General features: G+C 54.5%; 1 pseudogene; it reads right to left on the bottom strand.

Moving 5' to 3' along the window:
• Positions 1–1,359: 1,359 nt before the first annotated feature.
• On the bottom strand, positions 1,360–6,751 carry LOC100980333 (mediator of RNA polymerase II transcription subunit 15-like; annotated as a pseudogene).
• Positions 6,752–7,017: the final 266 nt, after the last annotated feature.

Raw genomic sequence — 7,017 nt, 5'->3', positions numbered from 1 at the left:
ACTATAATATACTTTTTCTTTGAGATGGAGTCTCACTTTATTGTCCAGGCTGGAGTGCAGTGGCGTGATCTCAGCTCACTGCAACCTCCGCCTCCCGGGTTCAAGCAATTCTCCTGCCTCAGCCTCCAGAGTAGCTGGGACTACAGCTGCAAGCCACCATGCCTGACTTATTTTTTTGTATTTTTAGTAGAGAAGGGCTGTTGCCATGTTGGCCAGGCTGGTCTCAACTCCTGACCTCAGGTGATCCATTCGCCTTGGCCTCCCAAAGTGCTGAGACTACAGGCGTGAGCCGCCAGGCCCAGCCTACTATGGTATACTTTTTATTGTTATTTTAGAGTATACTCCTACTTAAAGATAAAAAGTTAACTATGAAACACAGCCTCAGAAGGTCCTTCAGGAGTTACTCCAGAAAAAGGCATTGTTACTACAAGAGATGACAGCTGGATCCACACGTTATTTCCTCCAAAAACCTTCCAATGGGAGCAGATGTGGAGGTGGAAGAGAGTAACACTGATGATCTTGACCCAATGTAGGCCTAGGCTAATGTATATGTTTGTGTCACAGCTTTTAACAGAGTTTTCAAAATGAAAATTAAAATAGAACGTTTTTCAAATAAAAAAACTTACAGGCTATAAAGAAAAATATTTTTATACAGCTAGCTGTACAATGTATTCTAAGCTGTTATTACAAGTCAAAAAGTTAAAAAATTTAAAAGTTTATAAATTTTAAAAGCTACAGGAAAGTTAATTATCAAAGAAAAAATATTTTTTAATAAATTTGGTGTAGCTTAAGGGTACAGTGTTATAAATTCTACAGTATAGATCCTGAGTATGAGAAAAAAAACAAGTATTAAAAGAGGCAGCCTGTGCCCTGGACTCAGGGGCTTCCCTAGGGGGTGCCCCACTTGCCCAAAGCAGTGCAGCCTGAACACAAAACTGTGAGCAGAGAGTCCCATGTGTGTTTGAAGGGTTTCCTATGTCCTCTGTGTTCTCCTATAGAAAGCAGCAGGGGTGTGTCAAGCACACACAAGACGCTCTAACAACACCCTGAGCACACCCTCATGCTGCTGAGATGCACCCGGACCCTGGACAGGCCGTGGTGAGAGCAGCCCGAGGATCGTGGCTGGGGACTGTGTCTGGCTTCATGGAGGAAGTCACATGGAGTGCCTTCTCCAAGAAGACGGCCAACGCCCTGCAGGCAGCCCGCTCCACTGCGCACGTATCAGTCTGTACAAGTGTGGGATTTCATTTGGCAGATCCCCAAGGCAGGAGAGAAAAGGAGGAAAGCTAACCTAACTCCAGGCTCTCCATAGACGCCAACATCTAGAAGTGTCTGACAGGAGGCATGCATCCTTGGCCCCTATGAGGCTGTGGGCCATCCCTGCAGTCCTGGCTGGGCAGCCGAGAGGCAGGCCTTGTGGATGCTCTGGGCACAGGTGCTGAGCAAGGTGGTAACCTAGTGCTTGTCCGGGAGCTGCAGCCGCCTGGAGGTCACGCGGTGGTGCATCGACCTGAGGAAGGGGTTGGTGCCTGCAACCGAACAGTGGGCATGAGCCTGAGGCAGCTGGCGCTGCACCCACGCCCTGCACACCCGGCAGTGCTCTGGGAAGTGGCAGCCCCAGGACTGGCTGAAGCACCAGGAGGATCCCTGCACGCTGCCTGCCTGGCCATCAGGCTCTCCTCCCGGAGCCTCACCATCAGTGAAGAACTGAATCTGAACGGGATTTGGAGCTCAAGGCTTTGCCTCTGACAACCTTGGGGACCCAGCCCTGGCTCTGCTATGGGCCAGCTCTGGGCTCAGGGAGACTGACTCCTGTCAACATGACTCTTTGGAGCCACATCACCCAGATGGGGTCTTGTGTGCCCAAGCTACTGGTAGGACCTGTCAGCTCCACTGAGCTCCCTAGTGGCCTCTGGGAAAAGTGGGGTCTGTCCTTGAGCCATAGGCTTTCTCACCCCTCAGCCACTGAACACAGCCACCCTGGAAAGCTGACCGGACACAAGATGAAGGGGCAAAGGGACACAGAAGAAGAGCAGAGCCTCCTATCTCTCAGGTTACCACTGGAACCTGAGAGATTCCACACAGGAGGAGCCAGAAGAGGGGAGGAAGGGGCCTGAGCCGGGGAGGGGCACAGAGACTGTCCCTGCAGCACTAGAAGCTTGGTTTTCCAGAATGACCCCTGCCTGCCCTGGGCCCCCAGACAGCTCCTCTGGGTCTGCCCACTGTACAGCCACTGCCAGTCCATCCACAGTGGACTCTGGGTAGGGTAGTGGGTGGGCACATGGTGGCACACTTGGGAGGTCCTTGTCGTTTGCAACACACAAGGCTGTACCTGTGACCTGGACAAGCCCTGGCCTGCCCCGCCTCACAGCCCTGCTCCTGAACAGGACTCTTCACACCCCGGGAGGTTCTGGTGAGGCTTGTGGCAAAGCCTGGATGTCTCTCTGACTCTCGGATTTTCAAACCTGAAGCCCAGAGTGCCCTGCATCAATGGGTGCCCAGAGGTCCTGCCTGCCACCTCCCTAGGGCCTCAGGCAAGCCGAGCCGCATCTGTGTTGGGGAGGTGAGGGTGCGTGGGGGCAGAGGCATGGCCAGTCTGTTCTGGGCTCCGTGTATGTGAAGACAAAGCAGACAGCCTGCTGGGGTGTGAACACAGGGTGGGGTCTGGGCATGGTGCCCTCCGGCTCAGATGGCAGAGACCTGGTGCTGTGGACAAGGCTTGCTAACTTGTGCCAGCCTGGCCCTCCTGGACACTCGCCCAGCTTGCAGATCAGGTGGACGGTGCCATTGTTGCTGCAGTGAGAAGAGTCCAGGTTTATCATGCACTTGGGGTCCAGCCTGGCCACCTCGCCCTGGAGCATGCTGGGGATGCTCTGCCGCTCATCATCCTCAAGCCTGTGCTTCTGGGTGCATACCACTGTGGACTTGAGGAGGCAGCATGGTGACCACAGTGGGAACACATGGTCCAGGGCTGGCCATCCGCTCTCTGCAAAGCCCAGCCCAGCTGGATGTATGTGATGAGTGGGCCGTGGATGGCAGTCATGGCTGGAGCGAATGTGCGGTACAGGGAATGGCTGAAGAGGGTGAGCGGATATTGGCCAGGACAGCATCCAGGAGCTGCTGGCATAGGTACTGCTGTTTGGTCAGCGGCACCAGGGGCAGTGGGCTGGAGGTAGGATGGGCACGGTCAGAAGCCCGGGACCTGAGGGTTCTCCATTTAGGGGGCCTTCCCACCTCAGGCCAGTCCTCACTCACAGCCAGATTCCCGAGGCCTCTCTCTCAGCCTCCACCCTTGTGCAGACAATGTTGGCCGATCCTGGGTATAATCCCCACCCCCACAGCCTTGTCCTCCCCAGAGTCCCTGCTGTCTCTGGACCGGGTGGCAGAGGCACCCACGGGGGCCACAGACAGAGGGTGACTTCTCCCACGTTCCCGCCCAGCACAGCAAACCTGGCCTGGAAGAGGCCTGGTGGGCAGGGTCTCAGGTCAGGCCCAGCCCCTACGCAGCCTGACCGTGAAGGCCCCTCCAGTGGTGCCCCCAGGAGTTCTTGAGGGAGCCCCGATCCCCCAGGGGTCCCCAGCATCCCACTCACCACCGCCATGTCATTCTTGAGTTTCTCCAGGGCGATCTCACACTTTGGCAAGGTCTTCAGGGGACCTGCAGAGAGAGGGGACTTGGGCTGAGCTCTGTGCTGGAGGGCTGGGAGACATGGCAGGTCTCAGGCTGGGATCTGGGATCCCAACCACTGCCACTGGGCCTCGGCCCTCAGAAACCTCTGCAGGAGCTCCCTTCAGCTGACCAGCTGTTCCCAGACCCAGAGTCTAGGCAGGTGGCCCTCACCCCTAGGAGCTGCCCATCCCTGTTGGCAGTGAGGCAATGGGTCAAGAGAAGGGACAGTGGCCAGGACCCTGACCAGGCTGGGAAGGCCTCAGTTGCACCTAGGCCAGTCCCTGTCCTGCTCAGTCCTATAACCCTAATGAAGAATCAACTCAAGAAGGCCTGGAGGACCACCCAATAGTGACTGGCATTCTATCCAGACAAGCAAAACAGAGAGACACTTCTAGATGGGGGTGGGGAGACACCCTGAGTTTAGGTGACAGGGAAGTATAGGCCAACGCCCATGCGGTTCTGAGGTGCTGCCCGAGCTCACAGCAGCCTGTGGCCCGTGGCCCTGCCTTCCACCTGCTTCTCACCAGCACCGTCTTGTTTCATTTTCATGACAGCACACATGGGCTGCAAATGGGGTAACTGAGATGCAGTCGCCTGTCCATGGTCACCGGGAAGTCAGGGGCAGAACTCCAGGTCATGCTCAGGCCCATCACGGCCAGCTGATGGTCAGGTCACTGCAAGCTGGGCCCCCAACTACTGGCTGGATGAGACCTGGCTGTGATGGGCCAGCATGAGGGCCACAGCAGTGGTCAGGAGTAGGGCAAAGGCTGGGCACCAGCCAAGATGAAGCCTGGGCTCGAAGCCCCAGCACACACCAGAGTGGAGACTTGGAGGCCTCTGTCCAGGGCCCAAAGAGCTGCCTAGGGCATTTGCTAACCCCACATCATCACCAAATGCCCATCCATGGCTGGATGACCCACGCCCTTGTGGACCCTACGTTGGCTGTGGGCAAAACTCACTGCTTGGAGAGGTCGGTCACAATGTCCAGAAGGCTCTTCATCTTGCTCAGGTCCTTTTTTCTGTCTGGGACAGCAGAGGGGACCATAAGACACGAGCCTGGTGGCATCCCCAGGGTGCTGGCCCCCACCCCGGCCGCAGCCCACCTTCATTCTTGTCGATCTTGTTGACCACGCGGTGCAGGGGCTTGATGCGCTTGGACAGCTGCTTCAGTGTGTCCCAGTACAGCTGCTGCTGGCCCGGCTGGAGCTGGCTGGACTCACGACAGAGCTGGGGTCACTGCAGGACTATGGGTGGGTGAGGCCTCAGCCACAGACCCTCAGGCTGGGAGCTTGGGCTCTGAGGGCCCCAGAGCACGCATGAATGGTATGACCTGAGGCCTTGTAAAGGTGAGGGGTGACCTAGCACCTCAACCTGCCAGGCCGTGTACAGCTCACATGATGGAGCTGTGGGTCCCAGGCCTGGCTTAGCAGGTGTGTGTAAACGACTAGGGGAGGGGACACTGGAGTTCTGTGGGGTTTGTGCTGTTTCTGGGTGCTGGGAAGGCTGCAGTGTGGGGCTGGGCAGGAAGCTATGGGGGACAGAGCAGGGCTGGAGCTGCTGCCAAGCGGAAGAAACATGGGAACTGGGCCCAGGCAAGGCAGCCACCAAACTCACTCTGCAACAAACCACAGTGGTGACCAATCCCCATCCTCCTTCCCATGCCAGCTGGGCGGGGACCTCACCCGAAACAAGGGGTGGGAAAACTGGCAAGACCAGCACCCCAAGCACAGAGCCAAGAGCACATACAGCTGGCATCCTGCTTCTGGAAGGTGATGGGATGCCAGCGAGACTGCAGGGTGGACACTTCCTTCAGCTAGAAGTCTTACGAGCATACCAGCTGGGTCTGCACCAGCTGAAAACACCGGCTGTTCCATGGCTGCTCACTTTCCAAATACCAAGAAATGGAAAGAAAAGGGAAGTTTGGCCCGGCACAGTGGCTCATGCTTGTAATCCCAGCACTTTGGGAGGCCGAGGCAGGTGGATCAGTTGAGGTAAGAGTTAAAGACTAGCCTGGCCTGTCTCTACGAAAAATACAAAAGAAAAATTAGCAGGGCATAGTGGTGCGTGCCTGTAGTCCCAGCTACTTGGGAGGCTAAGGCAGGAGAATCGTTTGAGCCTGGGAGGTGGAGGTTGCAGTGAGTCGAGATTACGCCACTGCACTGCAGCCTGGGGGACAGAACAAGACTCTGTGTCAAAAAAAAAAAAAAAAAAAAGAAAAGAAAAGGGAAGTTCTAGGCTGGGCTTGATAGCTCATGCCTATAATCCCAGCACTTTGGGAGGCCGAGGTGGGCAGATCTCTTGAGGCCAGGAGTTCGAGACGAGCCTGGCCAACATGGTGAAACCCTGTCTCTACTAAAAATACAAAAATTAGCCAGACATGGTGGCAGGTGCCTGTAATCCCAGCTCCCTGGGAGGCTGAGGCAGAATAATCCCTTGAACCCGGGAGGCAGGGGTTGCGATGAGCCGAGATCTCGCCACTGCACTCCAGCCTGGACAACAGAATGAGACTCTACATGAAGAAAAAAAAAAAGAAAGAAAGAAAAAAGAAAAAAAGAAAGGAAAAGTGAATCTCATTTTCCTGCTGGGCTTGACCTGAGGTGTTTAGATGAAGTGTCCCCTGGACAGGGGAGGGACTGTCCGAAGAGGCAAGAGCAGCAGCTTCCACTGGCTGGGCAGTCACTACGTCCCACCACCAGGCTGGCTCTCAACACACACTACGTCTTTCCTCTGCATGAAAGACCAGGACAAGGGAGCCCCCAGCAGGCCTGAGGACATGTGGAGACACACAGGGAAGTGTGGCAGTCGGGTTCCAACCTTGTCACACAAGGTGGTCAGCCTCCCCCAGCTGTAAGTGAACATAACTTCTGTGGTGTGTTTCACACAAGACTCCATCTAAGAAAGAAGATGATTGCTGGGCATGGTGGCTTACACCTGTAATCCCAGCACTTTGGGAGGCTGAGGAGGGCAGATCACCTGAGGTCAGGAGTTCGAGACCAGCCTGGCAAACATGGTGAAACCCAGTCTCTACTATACTTTTACTGATAAAGCAGACAATGAACATAATGTATAGAAATCTTGAGCACAAATAGACATCAAAATCACAAACAACAAAAGCAAAGATGTAATTACATTAAACTTGTCAAAAGTATAAGCAACAAAGGCAAAGATGTAATTACATTAAACTTAAAACCTTCTGCAAAGCAGAGGAAGCAATCAGTAGAATGAAGAAACAACCCAGAGAGGAACAAAATATTTGCAAACTATGCATGAGCCAAGGGGTTAATACACAAAATATATAAAGAACTCAAACTACTCAAAAGCAAAAATACAAATAATCTGATTTTAAA

The sequence above is a fragment of the Pan paniscus genome, chromosome 15, assembly GCF_029289425.2.
Source record: "Pan paniscus chromosome 15, NHGRI_mPanPan1-v2.0_pri, whole genome shotgun sequence".
In the NCBI taxonomy this organism is placed as follows: domain Eukaryota; kingdom Metazoa; phylum Chordata; class Mammalia; order Primates; family Hominidae; genus Pan; species Pan paniscus.
This window is presented reverse-complemented; position numbering and strand designations above follow the sequence as displayed.